This window comes from Delphinus delphis, chromosome X, assembly GCF_949987515.2.
Source record: "Delphinus delphis chromosome X, mDelDel1.2, whole genome shotgun sequence".
Lineage (NCBI taxonomy): Eukaryota > Metazoa > Chordata > Mammalia > Artiodactyla > Delphinidae > Delphinus > Delphinus delphis.
In genome coordinates this window covers 110,953,224-110,968,325 of record NC_082704.1, presented here as the reverse complement: position 1 = coordinate 110,968,325, position 15,102 = coordinate 110,953,224, and the positions used below count along the sequence as shown (strand labels likewise).

Here is a 15,102-nt window from a genome sequence, read left to right as displayed (position 1 = left end):
TCTCCAGAGAGGATTCCTTTTTTTTTTCCTGCTCAGATTTGTAATTTATTCATGATTTAGGGGCTTGTGGTAGGGATTTTTTACCCCTTTATCTCAGGTTTTTGATTTTCTACTTATACAAGTTCCTTGGGCTAAATGTGCCACTATTTTCATTGTAATTTTCTTGGAGTTATTTAAATCAGAGTGTGGCATCAACAGTATTCCCTGGGGTTTTAAAAGAAAAGGCTCCCACTGAGGGAAATTGCAGGGCCATCTCGCATAGATGAGTAATAGAAGGTTGACTGATTGCGAATCAGATGTATTCTGTTCCAAATGTGCTGCATGGAGTTAAGGCAGTTTCATTTAATAACAACCAGATTTTACTTGGTATTTCTGCTTTGAAGGTGCGGTATTGTTACAAAACGAAATACAGAGGTGGAGACATTTCGTCAAGTATGCCTTCCCACCGCCGCCCGCACCCACCCCCCAGCCTTGCTTCACCACTGTGTCTAAGAATCTGTGAGAGATGCTTTCAACAATAGTTGCATTGTTGGAAATGACAGTGGCTTCTGTTGCAGAAATTCAACCTTTCATTATGATTTATGTTTCAATTTAATTTATGGTAGAAAATTCCAGTATATCTGAGAATATGGCTGTGGAATTTGTAAGGAGGTGAGCAGAGAAAAGAAGCCTTCTTCAGTGTGTCTGTTAGAAGTTCACCTTTTTTTTCCCCTTTTTATTTTGATAACTTTGGTGGTTATCTCCTTTATTTCTAATACATGTTAGCGGGTATGTTAACATAGTACTTCATTTTCGGCTGTTAGTGTGGGGATATGACTTTTTCATTAATAACTTGATGTCAAGTAATAACAGAAGGCATTTAAGAACAAACGAATCCACATACTTAGATCCAAAATGTGAGGGGAATCCTTTAGGTAACGCTTAATTTTGGTACAAGAACAGCAGAATTTGAAGTATTAAGTCACTTTTTAAGTAGAAAAGAGTTTACTCAGAATTTGATAATTTTAGTTTCTAAAGTTTGAATTTTTGGCAACATTGAATTTCTTGATAGAGACAGAGATCGAACCTCAAAGGTTCTTTATCATCTGATGATGAAGTCAGTTGGGTCACATATTTCAACTTGAGAAAATAATGTAATTGAAAGACTATATTTAAACTTTCTGTTTGGGAGGGTTTTCCAGTTTACTTTCTATCTTAAATTCAACATTAGAACTCTTTTGTTGGTGATGCATCACTTACTTTAGTGTTTGGATTTAAATTCTTGATAGTTTCTAGAATGTTTCCTTTATATAGAACAGTGCTTGGAAGACTGGATTATTCAAAGATCTGGCCTCATTTCTCATTCAAGTTTGTACAGTTACTTCTTAATACTGTGTGATATGAACGTGGGTACAATTCTGTCAGTGGGAAATGAAAGCTGTGAGTGAGGACCTTCCACCTAAAGAGCCTGATAACATTTAGACAATTCAGATTTGGGAATTAACAGAAAATTATTTATTAGGTTAAAAGGACTTAACCCATTCCAGTCTTTGGAATTGATTTTCTTCATTTTGAATTAAGCTCTTAGAAACATTTGTGTTTGAGATAGTTCTAATTAGGGTTAAGTTTTGGGTGTGGTCACTTCTAATTAGGGTTAAGTTTTGGGTGTGGTCTCTTTTGGGCAGTTTTCTCTATAATAATTAAATTCTAATATTCTATTTATTGAGCCTTACTGAATACCAGGTTCTATGGCAAATAATTTATTTGCATGAATATATGTGTGTATGTGTGTTCTCACAACATTCCTGTGAGGTAGATGTTTTTCTTATTTTCCGTATACACTTGACCAAATGGGCTGAGGGAGAGAAAATATTTTACCCCGATTACCTAGCTAGTCAGTAGCTGAGGCAGAACTTCCATTTGAAACCGGTATGACTTGAACATGTGCTCTTCAAAACTATGCTTTCTGCTTCTCTTTAGAAATCTGATTTCCCAGACATGTTTTGAGCTCCTACTGTACATCACTCCTGGGGTGGTTACTGGAGGTATAAATATGCCTCCTGGAGTTTATAGGCTACATTGGCAAGGCTGCCTGACCTTTAGTCACATGGGAGGCTGGACTCAGATCCATCAGCACTGATGGATAGGACAACTGCAAGTTCAAACTTTTCTAAGAGGGTCGTTAGTTCTGTTTCTTCATAATTGAAGCTTGTACATAATTATTTACACTCAAATGAGGTAGCTGTTTCTGATTAACCACTTGGTATTTCATGTTTCTTCATGTTCCATTTTAACTTTTGACTGACTTTGATTAAATTTGCCACACTAATAAAGGCTGTGAAGATATTCCTTGAATTCAATTTTGTGGTTTAGATGCACTCTTGAAGTAAAATGGCAGCCATTACAATCTGCAGATGGGTACCCATCTCTTCTGTAATTGTAACGACTTCAGTGAAATAAAATTTGGAGGTGAAGTCTACAGAGATATGTTATTGATGTTGCTTAACACTATGTAGGAGTTACAGTTTGACAACATTTTTCTACTTGCAAGTAGAATTTCCTGTTACTTATAGCCTCTTATGGGTGTGTGTGTGTTTAAACAAGACCCATCCTTAAGAGAGCTACAGTTGCTTAGCCCAAAGGAACCCCCAGCGGTCCATGTTAGGGAGGAAGAGGACTTAACATCTTATTCTGTAATTGATGAGAATCACTTTTGCCAGTTATTAAAGTTAGAAAGGAATGATGAATATTGTAGAACCTCAGGGCTGGAAATCACCTCGGCCAAAGCAGGACAGTTGTTCTACCAAGATGGGACCTATACAGAAGTGCTGTGGATTTCTTTACCAAGTATGGGTTTTGAATATGCATTTTTAACAGTTTTATTGAGGTATACTTTACATACCATAAAATTCATGTTTTAACCGTACCGTTCAATGATTTATTTTTGTAGATTTATGGAATTGTGTAACCATCACTACAATCCAGTTTTAGAACATTTCCATCACCCCAAAAAGATCTCTCCGGCCAACACACATTTTTTTTAACGTTATTTACTTGCTTCCACCTAGATCCTTTTATCATTAGACACTGATAAACGAAATCATGTAGATCTTAAAAGATATGTCTTTTAAAAATACCTTCTTACATGTATTACAATTTCTTAGTACTTTTTGTATATTCAAAAGTTTTTGCCTAAACATAATATGTAGCAGAATATAGAGGACAGTACTGCAAGTGCCATCCATTACCTTGTCTTTGTGGTTTTGATTTGATTCTGTTTTGATCTTTTTTAAACCAGCAAATAAAATACAGTGCTCTTAGTGATATGTTGGAAAAGCAGAAATAAGAAATCAAGGTAAAAGTAATATAATTATTGGGCAAGAAAAAATTCCTTTAGGATTTAAGACCAAGGGCAAAATAATTGGTTTTCTTGATTTTAAGCCAATAACATTGTGCATTTTATTGTTTGAGCTCTAATCCCCCTTGAGAGATCCATGCTTACGGTGCATGCCAGAGAGTAGGCTTCATTAAATTCGGGTATGCAAACGCATTGTCTACTTTTTGCAGTACTTCAGACTGGATTGTTGGGAGATTTAGAAATAGTTTAACCTGCAAGGTACTGTAGCCGCTTTTCCCTGCCTGCATCCTTTTTTTTAGTTACCCTGAAGGGTAGGCAGGGGAGATAAAGCTCCCTTGGGAACGAGTTGTACAGGATGGGATGAATTCCACCCGTTTGGTTCCCAGGTGCTCTCTTTGCTCCCTGTTCTGCATGTGTAGATGGACACTACTGATAGGATAGCTTGGGGATGTTATTTTTTGAGTACACATAATAGAGGAATGCAGTTGTTTGGTTGGAAGTAAAGTGTTTTGGAAACAAACTTTCATTGCTTTTAGATGAACATTTCTCTATGGAAAGTGACACAAGTGCCAGGCAGGTAAATCAATACCTCCTTGTGTGGTAGGTTGTGTCTGGATTTTTTTACAAAATAAATTTATTTGTTTATTTATTTTTGGCTGTGTTGGGTTTTCCTTGCTGCACGCGGGCCTTCTCTAGTTGATACAAGCGGGGGCTACTCTTCGTTGTGGTGCGCAGGCTTCTTATTGCGGTGGCTTCTCTTGTTGCGGAGCACAGGCTCTAAACGTGCGGGCTTCAGTAGTTGTGGCACGTGGGCTCAGTAGTTGTGGCTCGCGTGCTTAGTTGCTCCGCGGCATGTGGGATCTCCCCAGATCAGGGCTCGAACCCCTGTCCTCTGCATCGGCAGTCGGATTCTTAACCACTGCACGACCAGGGAAGCCCCTGTGTCTGGATTTTTAATAACAAACAGAAAGGACACAGCACTGCTCTGATAATAATAGTTTACTGTAAATTCAATCATAACTGGCTTGAAATAATTTTACTTAAAAAAAAAAACCTGTTTGGGTCTTTCCTGGTGGCGCAGAGGTTGAGAGTCCGCCGGCCGATGCAGGGGACACGGGTTCGTGCCCCGGTCCGGGAAGATCCCACATGCCGAGGAGAGGCTGGGCCCGTGAGCCAAGGCTGCCGAGCCTGCGCGTCCGGAGCCTGTGCTCTGCAACGGGAGAGGCCACAACAGTGAGAGGCCCGCGTACCGGAAACAAAACAAAACAAAACAAAACAAAACAAAACAAAACCGTGTTTAATTGCTATGGCTGTGTGATTCTGTTGTTGCTTTGTATTCTTTGTTAAGAGAAAGGCCTAATATCAAATAGCAACAAATGAGCTTTCTGACTTCGATTTAGAGGGAAATAGTGATTTCCAAAGTAACAACTTTGGGGCTTCCCTGGTGGCGCACTGGTTGAGAGTCCGCCTGCCGATAGAGGGGACACGGATTCGTGCCCCGGTCCGGGAGGATCCCACATGCCGTGGAGCGGCTGGGCCCGTGAGCCATGGCCGCTGAGCCTGCGCGTCCGGAGCCTGTGTTCCGCAACAGGAGAGGCCACAGCGGTGAGAGGCCTGCGTACCGCAAAAAAAAAAAAAAAAAAAAAAGTAACAACTTCGGTTTCTGGAAGTTAGTTAACAAAACATATGGATGAATACATTATGTTTTTTATTTGTTTTTTAAGACTGCTTTAAATTATTTTAGGTAAGTTGCAGTTTTAGATCTCAGTTTTAGATTTGATACTATGCCTAAAGATTAGGTTCTTGGCAGTGTAAGATCATATTATAATAATCAGATTAAGCACACACACACACACACACACACACACACACACACACACGTGAGGAAGATGTGGCAGATAAAAAATGGTGATAAGTAACAGTTGAAGAACAACTTACTGACTTGGATTTGCCCAATTACCTCGATATTGCCCAAGAGTAGTAGAAACTAGTTTCCTGATGAATAGAATCTTTCAGAGATTATGAAAGCTTGTTCAAATGTGACACATCCTAGAATTTATCCACAAACTCCACCCTGGTTTTTGAGCCAATGGTGGATGTTTTAACTTTAATCGCTAGTAATTATTACTGGTAATATTACCACTAAAATTTAAGATTAGCATTGCAAACGAAAAGAAAAAGTTTTATTTTAATTGTTAGTAATTGAAAACAGTTGAGGTAGAACAAAAACTAATTTTGTGCAAATTGGTGTTTCATAATTTGTTATTTCTTTCTAAAGTAACCTGTCCTATATCCTGAGAATCTGTCCTTCATTTAGCAAATACTTATTGAGTGTCTACGGTGTACCAAACTGTGATAGAGGCTGGATAGAGTGATACATCAAAGGGAAGTAGGCCCTCAAAGACTTTATAGGCTTGAAATGGAGGCAGAGGAGAAGTACCAGGCACTAACAGGGTAGGGGGATCTGCCATGTGGGGAGCAGGTAGGAAGGGCACGCCGAGGAGGTAACATTAAGTGGGACCTGAAGGATGAGAAGGGCATGGTTTAGTTGGGGAAATAAGTTATCGTGGCAGAAAGTGCAAATGCCCTCAGGCAAGTTGAGAGAAATAGAGGCTTTTGAAAAACCGAACCTTTTAAAGAACTGAAAGAAATCAGAAATGGCTGGAAAGTAGAGAAGCAGGTGATGACGCAGAAGTAGGCAGGGGCCAGGTCTTGAAAAGGCTTAGTAGGCCATCTGCTGGGTTTTTGAACTTGTCCTAAGTCTCCTGGCAAGCTATTGAAGGTTTTAAGCAGAAATGTGACATGAAATGAAATGCCGCAAAAAACAAGAGTTTTAGCTCAATGGAACCTTGATGATTTACCAAAAAGGTCATAATCCCTGCAAGGTAAAATATTCTTTCCTCATCTCATTAAAAATTTTGCAACTGCCTTCTTAGTTGATTGTCATTTGTGGTACTCTTTTCATTGTTTTTATAGAAATTAGCTTCAGTTTTCTAAAGGCTCCTTCTTTTCTTTTATCCTTCACCAGTCTGTTAACCTTATATAGGAATGTCATTTCTATTTATAACTGAGTTAAAATTTTTTTCTAACAGTTTTAGCTCTCTTCCATATTTAAACTTAAAACTCTTCACTGGTTTCTTTTTCCCCCAGACATCTTTAATCTGCTCAAGGTTTTAATGAAACATTTCATTAAATATCAATATTAAATTTGCTTTATTCTTTTCTTTCCCCAAATACAACATCTTATGTCTAGTTTAATATTTTTCAGCATTTATGCTATTTCATATTTTATGAAATCTCATTTGAGCACCTACAGTGTTTTTAGAGAATTTTGTTAATAATGTTTAGAATCAGTAATCTTTAGCAGGAGTACCATTTTCAAATCTGGTTCACATTCTGTGGTTTTACCACCTTTTATATTAAACTAGTCTCTGTTGAGCTTCTTACCTTCAAGTGAGCTTATGTATATAAAAGTGCTCCACAGGTTTTATTTTATATATCCTGATTTGTTTCTTTCTCCTTCTACAGTATGTATCCCTACATGCTCAGTTCAGTTTTGGAAATCTTCAACCATGCTAAGTTTTTCTTGCTTTGATGACTGAACAAGCATTCATTCAGGGCTTCCTTGGTGTAAAGTGGTTAGTTTGTGTCAGTATAAAATGACATTGTGCACTTCCCCTCCATGTATACAAAGAATAACCACAGCATCACCTCCTTCTTCAAATATTTCCTTTGAAATCTACATTTTGATGCAGTCTCTAACTTAGCTCACTTTGGCCTTGAGTTCTGAGGCTTTTCTGAACCATTTTATACCTACTCTGTATTCTTTCCTTGTTGATTTTTTTTTTTCCCCTTGTGCTGGTAACTTGAAGAATTTACAGTGGTTTTGTGTCATTACTATTTTCACTTCCTATCCAGCCCAGGACATTTATTTTTAAAGAGTTGCCTCAGTTTAGAGTTTGATGTTTTTGTGCTAGTGGTTTCTCTACCATCCACAGTGACTGCCCTTGATTTGGAGTTGTGCTTTCCAGTCTTGTCCCTCTGTGCAGGGTTGGTAAAGGAAGGCCATACTTGTCTTTCTTTGACTAACTTTATGATGAGGTGATGATTTGGGTATCTTGGTGTCACTGTGATGGTAGGTGGTAGAGATACAAAGCCAAGCTGTGGTGTTGTGCCCTTTTATAGAGTTTGTATTCCAGCAGAAGAGGCCAAAAGCAATGACTAAAGAACAGGACGATATGCACATTTAGATGGAAACACAGGGTGCTGGTACTGTAGGCCAGAAGAGGTGCACTTAACGCAGACCTAAGGGGACTGGGGAAGGTAATGATTCCTGAGTATTTGTGAAGAGTCTTAAAGGAGGCCCAGAATGTCAGGTGGAGGGAAGGGGTTTTCTGGTAGAAGGATCTAAGAGCATATGGAGCTGGGTGAATAGCAAGAAATGACGTGGATTTATATATTGCATGCCTTGCTTTGATGCTTTGACCCCAGTGACATCCCAGGACCTTGGTTTTCTTTCTTTATGGCCATTTGGCTTTTTTCTGTTCATTTTCACTTTTACTTGAGAGTATACATAGGAAATACTAAAGCCAGGAGTTTAAATAGGGGTGGGCCTTTGGTAAAATGGATAAGCAGATGGTATCAGTTTTCTACTGTAAGGCATGGAGTGTTGCCTGTTGTTGCCTGAGCATCTAGTGCATTGCCTGGCACAGAGGAAATGCTCAATAAATATTTCTCTTATGAAAGGTGCCTTTTTTCCTGCCCCCCCCATCTCCTCCTGTCAATGCCTTCTTCCTTGTTTGGTGGTTTCTCTTCTTTGTCAGTTACCTGTCTAGTGGATCTTCCTCTCTGCTCGTCCTATAGACGTGCTTGTCCTGTAGGTCTAGTCACTGGTCTCGGACATAGTTGTGTTATAATTGGATCCGTGTTAATGTATAACTAGGTGCCAATGGCTCCCTCTGTGAGACTCCTCAAACTTCTGTTGCCATTTACAGTATGGTAGATGAAGGGGAAGCCAAAGTTTACAAATATAAGAATGATATTTCTTTGAATTTTTTCATGATTTGTTGCATGAATTCATAGAAGTGCTGAGTTCTGTTCCATAATAAGCTCTTGTGTGTGTGTGCATATGTGTGTTTGTATATATCTGCTTTGTACCTTACTTAACATTAAGCAAAACCAATATTTTGTGAAGATGTTTGCTTATTTATTATGTGGCTTCACCCCCAACCCCCATCACTGCTTAGGTCCCTCAGATTGGGAAGCTAGTTTAAAATGTGTTACCACATTGAGGTAAGAATATGTGTCTTACAGAAAGGCTCTCTAGGATGCAATGATTTCACCAAAGAATCTACCGTACACTAACGGTTGGTTAGTTAGATGGAGGGCTTTTAAAAAAATTATTTATTTTATTTTTAGATGCTATAGTAGACTTTTTAAGTATCCTCTCTACATTTTGGTAATTTCTCATATTATAGGTCCCACTTTCCCAGAAAACTCATCCACAGTCTCTTTTACAGCTAGGATACAGGCTTGTGACCTAGGTTTGACCAGTCATTTACGCAGAGTGAGACTTGTATATAGAAGTGAGCATTGTGAGGTGGCCATCATGTGTAGTTGAACTGATGACCTGGTGATCATGTTGACAGAGGTGTTTGGTGGGGGCAGAGCTTATGGAATTCAGTCTCAAGTGGTGTTGGTGCTCAGCAGTGATAATCTTTTTTTTTTTTTTTTTTTTAATCTTCCTATTCTCTGATCATCTGGAATTTGTGTTAGATGTCTTATATTAACTTTGGAATATTTTCAGCCATTATCTCTTCAAATATTTCTTTTGTCCCATTCTTCTATTTCTGTGATTCCAGTTACCAGTATGTTAGAACCTTTGATATTGTCCCACACCTCTTGAATGTCCTGTTTTGTTTTGTTCTGTTTTTCACGCTTTTTTCTCAGTGTTTTCGGTCGGGGTAATTTCTACTGACATCTTCAAGTTCACTGATTCTTTCCCTGGCTGAGTTGAGTCTACTAAAGAGCCCATTGAAGGCATTCTTCATTTTTCTTAACTGTATTTTTAATTTTTAGCACTTTCATTGTATTCTTTCTTATAGTTTCCATCTCTCTGCTGAGTTACCAATCTGATTTTTCATGTTCCCCTTTTGGGTTAGAGCTCGAAACATGTTACTCATAGTATTTTAACTTTGATTCTAGATATTTCCAACATCTGATTCTGTGTCTAGTTCTGACATGTTTTTTGTCTTTTCTGAGTGTTGTTTTTTCTCTGCTTTTTGTTATGCCTTGTGATTTTTTTTTTATTATAACACTGACTTATTTTGTAGAACAGTAGAAACTGAGGTGCAAAAATTTTTTTTCACTTTGAAAGCAGTCACTGTTTAAAAACTGACCAGATTACAAAAATAATCATGGTAGATACCTTAGTTGATCCTTCTAATAAGCCTGTTGATCTGGTCTTCCCTGTTGCCAGCATCTCTACATTCTAATGGGTGGTCTTTTTCTTCGTTCCACCTCATGGAGAAGATAGTTTGAAGGGCCACGGGAAGTTGTTTGCTTCTTTGAAACGTTTTCCAACAGTATAGATCTCGTGAATCAGGTCCTCCATGCAGATAATGCCATGTTTACAAAGAGATAGAGCAATCAACACATTATCTGTCAGGGCAATTCACTTGTTGATTTTGCCATAACCATGCTTGTAGATCAATTCATTTACTGACTTCAGGTTTGGATACCCCCATGCAATACATGGTTCCACAATTCTCAGCATGTTAATTGAAGCCTGTTGAGCTTCACGTGGGTGCCATTGAAGATCTGATGGAGGTGGAGAAGCTGCAACACCTTTATGGACCTTTGGGCTCACGCCACAGATATCTCTGATCCTGATGACAAATGCCAATTTGGGCTCTGCAGGTACATAGAAGTTGCTGTCTTTTCTTGTCATCCTCACTATTCAAATCTCAGTTCTGTACATCTGCCTGTATTCCTTGTGATAGTGCTTAACTTTTTCATAGATAAGCTTCCTCCTTGCCTTTCAAAGCATCTTCTGGGCATACTTCTTTCTCAGGTTCTTGATCTTAAGCTCTGTGAAATTCTTTTGCTTTTTCTTAAGGGTTTCTGGCACAGCAGGAACCTTTTTTTAATTCTCTCTTGCACCCTCCATGGTTCTAGGTGGGAAAGAGCTGAGGTGCATAATTTTTATGTCTGTAAATGGACACATCTTTCCCTGTGTTAGGCCTTTGTTTCAGGAATTTGAGTTAATCTAGTTTGGAGTTGGGCTGGTTTTAAGTTTGGTTGTTGCTGTGGTTCCTCTCAGTATACCTCAGGCTTCAAATTCTCTGATTAGGGTGGGAGGTGGTTTATTTTATTGGGTCTTCCTTCAGGACTGTGACTTAGGGTCTCCTTACATGCTCTTGATCTCCTCCTGTCCCTCTGCCAGTGGTATTATGCTGTTTACTTGTTATTGGAAGTAGGTTAGCTTAGAGGTGGGGAGTGATGGTGGGGTGTGGTCTTTTGTTCTGATTAAACCTCAGGCTTAGGCCTGCATCAATGTCCCAAGGTCATGCCCCTACCCTAGCTATTGTTGTGGGCTCAGTGTGGAGTCCTGCCCCTCTCCCAGAGTAGGGTGCCCACCCCTTCCTCCGGCTGCAGTGAGTTTTCACCTGTGCTTTAAGGGTAGAAGCACTTATTGGCCTTTCTTTCACAGATAAAGGTTTTTCTTCCCTAGTGTAGGTGGGAGGGAAGGATCTGGGTGAACATCTTGCTCCTGAGACACTGCTGCAGTTCCCTTCCCTCAAGTCTGCATCGCAGTGGGCACTCCTCAGGGCTCTTTCTGTGAGTGGTTGGTGGCGTTGGTGAAGGAAGATCCTGCAGAAGGCTGGGGTCTCCCCAGTTTCTGTGACCTCCATTGGTTTCACACTGTTCCTTCAGCAAGCCACATCGGGCTTTTATCAATTTGCTTTTTATTCTAGCTGAACTCCTCTTGTCAGTGGCCACTTACAGTCTACCCTAGGTGAGCACAAGGTTGTCTCTCTCCTTGCAGGCCCTTTCTCTCCGAAGATTTTGAGCCAGTTGGTTGTTCTCTGATGGCTTTCAAGAAAGACATGAATTTGAAATTAGTACATTGTAAGGGCGGGCAGCTCTGTTCCTTCTAGCTTTCTTATTCCAGGACGGAAGACAGAAGTTTGGTTACCCTTAAAATTTTAACATGCACATTTAACTAAGTCAAAGCTTAATTATTATTCCTATCCTCCCAAATAAGACAGACATTTTAGAATGGCTTACTTTTTAACCCTTATCCCCTCTTCCATGTTAGTTATTTATGCTTTGGCTTTGCCTTGTTGAAACCACCTTAAGTTTGTAAAATAGTGAATATTTACTCATCAATATGTTTTCAATTTTCTTTGCTCACCATTCTTTATTCACCCCATTTCTTCCTTTTGGGTTTAGTTTTCTTCTTTATAAAGAATGTTCTTAAGTAGTTCTTTCACTAAAGGCCTATTAGTAGTAAACATGGTCTTGGTGTTTCTGAAAGTGTCTTTACTTCACTTTTTCTCTTGAATGATTGTTGAGCTGGGTACAGAATTTATGTTGACAATTGATAATGTTATTCTCTTGTCTTTTGACAAGTTTTGTTTGTTAATGAGAAGCCTTTAGTCAGTTCAGGTATAATTTCTTTGTAGGTAAGTAATTATCTTTTCTTTTGGGCTACCTTTAAGATTTTTTCCTTGTTTTTGACTTTTTGCAGTTTCTTTGCGATACCTCTAGATGTGGATTTGTTTTTAGTTATCCTGCTTTTTTTTTTTTTTTTGCGGTACACGGGCCTCTCACTGTTGCGGATAGACTCTCAGAGTCTCCCTTTTGATTTTTAAATTTTTCTCTGCCCATTATCTTATTCCTAAGGTTCTCGTCCTAGAAAACCTTCCCTGAACCAGTTGTCCACTCCTCTCTTAGCTACCTAACCTCTCTTCCCCTTCTTCTGTAAACATCTGGGTGTGGTCTATACATACTCTATCCATTTCTCAACCACTTCTCACACTTCAGCTCGATCTCTGACTTCCCAGTCTCACATTACTTAAACTGTTTTTGCTGAGATCTCCCGTAACGTCTTGTTTGTTGCGTCTAGTGGATTCATTCAATCCTAATTTTACTTGACATTTCTGTTGCACCTGACACTGTTAGTCACTGTCTCCTTGAAGCAGTGTGTTTCCTTTGCATCCTTGTTCTCCATGTCTTTCTCTTACACTTTTTTCTCTGCATTCTCTGTGGGCTTGTCTCGATCCACTTACTCCTTACACACTACTGTTACCTGGGCTTGACTTCTTGGCCAAGTATTATCCTAGGTCATTGTCTCAATTACACCCACAGTTTCAGTTCTACTTACATGCAGATGTATTTCTAAATTTCTAAATTCTTTCCTGTTTTTTCACTATATGCCTTCAGACTCATTCTTAATAACCTGCTGGAAAGCTACACCTGACTATTCTACAGGAACCTTATACTCAGGATGTCTAATATGAAGTACAGCATACTTTCCTCAAACTTGCTCTTCCTCCTTAATTAAAAAAACAAAACAAAACTCTGTTAATGGTTCCACCATCCACCGAGGCTCCTAAGGTGGATAGTTGGGTCTTATCCAACTCAGATATATTATCTACAGTTGCTAGTATGATATAAAACGTGATTTTGATTATGAAACTGATCTGCTTGAAAGCCTGCAGTGGTGCTCTGTTGCTGACAAGAGAAGGAGAAAGTTAGGAGAAAGTCTGATCTCCTTTTATCTGGCTCATCAGGCTCTCCTTGGTGTGTTCTCTGCCTGCCTACCTCTCCAGCCGCACGTCCTTTTCTTGTTTGCCTCAAACACTGCGCTCTCCAGCATGTAGAGTTCTCCATAAAATTGTTTCAAACTTGGTATCTTTGCTTGTGCTGTCTCCTTTCTGTGGAACGCAGTGTCTACTGCAGACTGTGTGGGTTGCTAGCTCTCAGGTTGGTGGGACTCCCTATTCCTCATGGAAGCTGCAGTTAATTGACATCTTTCCCTACTTCTCTGGCCTCAGTGTTACTGAGGAGTATTCCTTGTCTGAACTATCATTTTGGAGAGCCAGGACTGGGTAAATGCTGGCATCAGTCCTACTGAAAGAAGGTGGGGAGTGGGCACAGGTAGAGGTGTTTCACAGCTCTTCAGTTATGTGGTTTACTATTAAGCCATTTCTTTTCTTAGTCCCGATCTCAACCTGCTTCATAGCTCCTTGGAATTCCTCAGAGATCTGTCTGCTGTGAGCCCTCCTATATTCTCAGGGCTGCTCTGGGTTTATTTTTATATTTCTTTTGCCTATTTCAGGGGGTTTTAGTGTGGGAGGAAAGGTAAACGCATGTGTCTGGTTAGCCATTTTAAAGCAGAACTACAGTGCCTTATACTACATGTGGTTTCTCATTTTTCTCTGTTGTAGACATCATGGCAAAGAATGTCCTTTTTTTTAAATTTTCATTTTAATTTTTGGCCACACCACGTGGCTTGTGATCTTAGTTCCCCGATCAGGGATTGAACCTGCTCCCTCCGCAGTGAAAGCGCAGCGTCCTAACCACTGGACCGCCAGGGAATTCCCGAATTTTTTTTTTTTTTTTTAGCGGTACGCGGGCCTCTCACCGTTGCGGCCCCTCCCGTTGCGGAGCACAGGCTCCAGACACGCAGGCCCAGCGGCCATGGCTCACGGGGCCAGCCGCTCCGGGGCACGAACCCGCATCCCCTGCCTCGGCAGGCGGACTCCCAACCACTGCACCACCAGGGAAGCCCTTTTTCTTGTTTTTAAACCATGGTATTCCAAAAACCTTTTGGTCTTTAAACTGTGTTATTTTATTTGAGCACAGAACACTTGAAAGGTTGGTGTGCCACGTTTAATCCATTACATTTCTGGGAGAATAGTTATTAGCTCCATTTTATACGTGGGGGCCCTGAAGGGTGTTCTGCCCAGCTTCTGGCTGGGGTAAAAATAGGATATGTTGGGATGTAGAAGAATGCTAACGACTGTATTTCCAGCCTCAGTAAGTGCTGAATAAATATTTGTTGAATGAATGAATCGTCTTTTATTAAATGATATGTTAAGCCCACTCCTAAATCGCATCTCTGCTTCTTACTGTTTTACTTTTCCCCTTTTATATTTTATGCTGTGAAAGTGGTTAAATAAGCTTTAAAATTCAATGGTTGGTACGCAAGACATTGCAAGTTGGAAGACAAATGCTACTCTGTTTTAGTCATAATGAAAAAAGGCTCAAGTGGAGATTCTGTGCTGATCTGATTTTATTTTTTTCCAATTTAATTTTTTGTCCTGGTGCTGATTCTTTGCAAGACCACCTTTCTGGTTCCTGTAACAGTTCCAAGGGGCTTCCCAAGGTTTGGGGCTAGGGTAAATGGCCCAATTCGTTGTACTCTAAGGATGACTCTGCTGTTAACAGTCAGGTTTTTCATATAATCTCTAGTAAAGAAGGAAAAATTAGCAATTATAGTTAGGCTCTGGAGATTTGAGGGGGACACTTTTTAATGGATGAACTAGCAAATATACAAACTTTAATGGAATAAGTGATTAACATGTCAGAGTTTGCTGTGTATTTAGCTTTCTGTAGTTGGTTGGCTTAGATAGTGAAATAAGGGTTCTTAGTAAAAATGATAAGACCCTGGAAAGGATTGGTGGTGGGACATCCATGGACTTACTGCAGAGTAGTGTTAACACACGCATCTTCTTCACTGTGCACATGGAACACTC

At 39.7% G+C, this 15,102-nt stretch overlaps 1 protein-coding gene and 1 pseudogene across 2 annotated transcripts in view; one reads left to right on the top strand and one right to left on the bottom strand.

The window, feature by feature from the left end:
• CDKL5 (cyclin dependent kinase like 5) overlaps positions 1-15,102 on the top strand; it is a 182,882-nt gene that overhangs the window by 2,210 nt on the left and 165,570 nt on the right. The window lies entirely within an intron of this gene.
• LOC132418050 (large ribosomal subunit protein uL30 pseudogene) lies at positions 9,766-10,505 on the bottom strand (annotated as a pseudogene).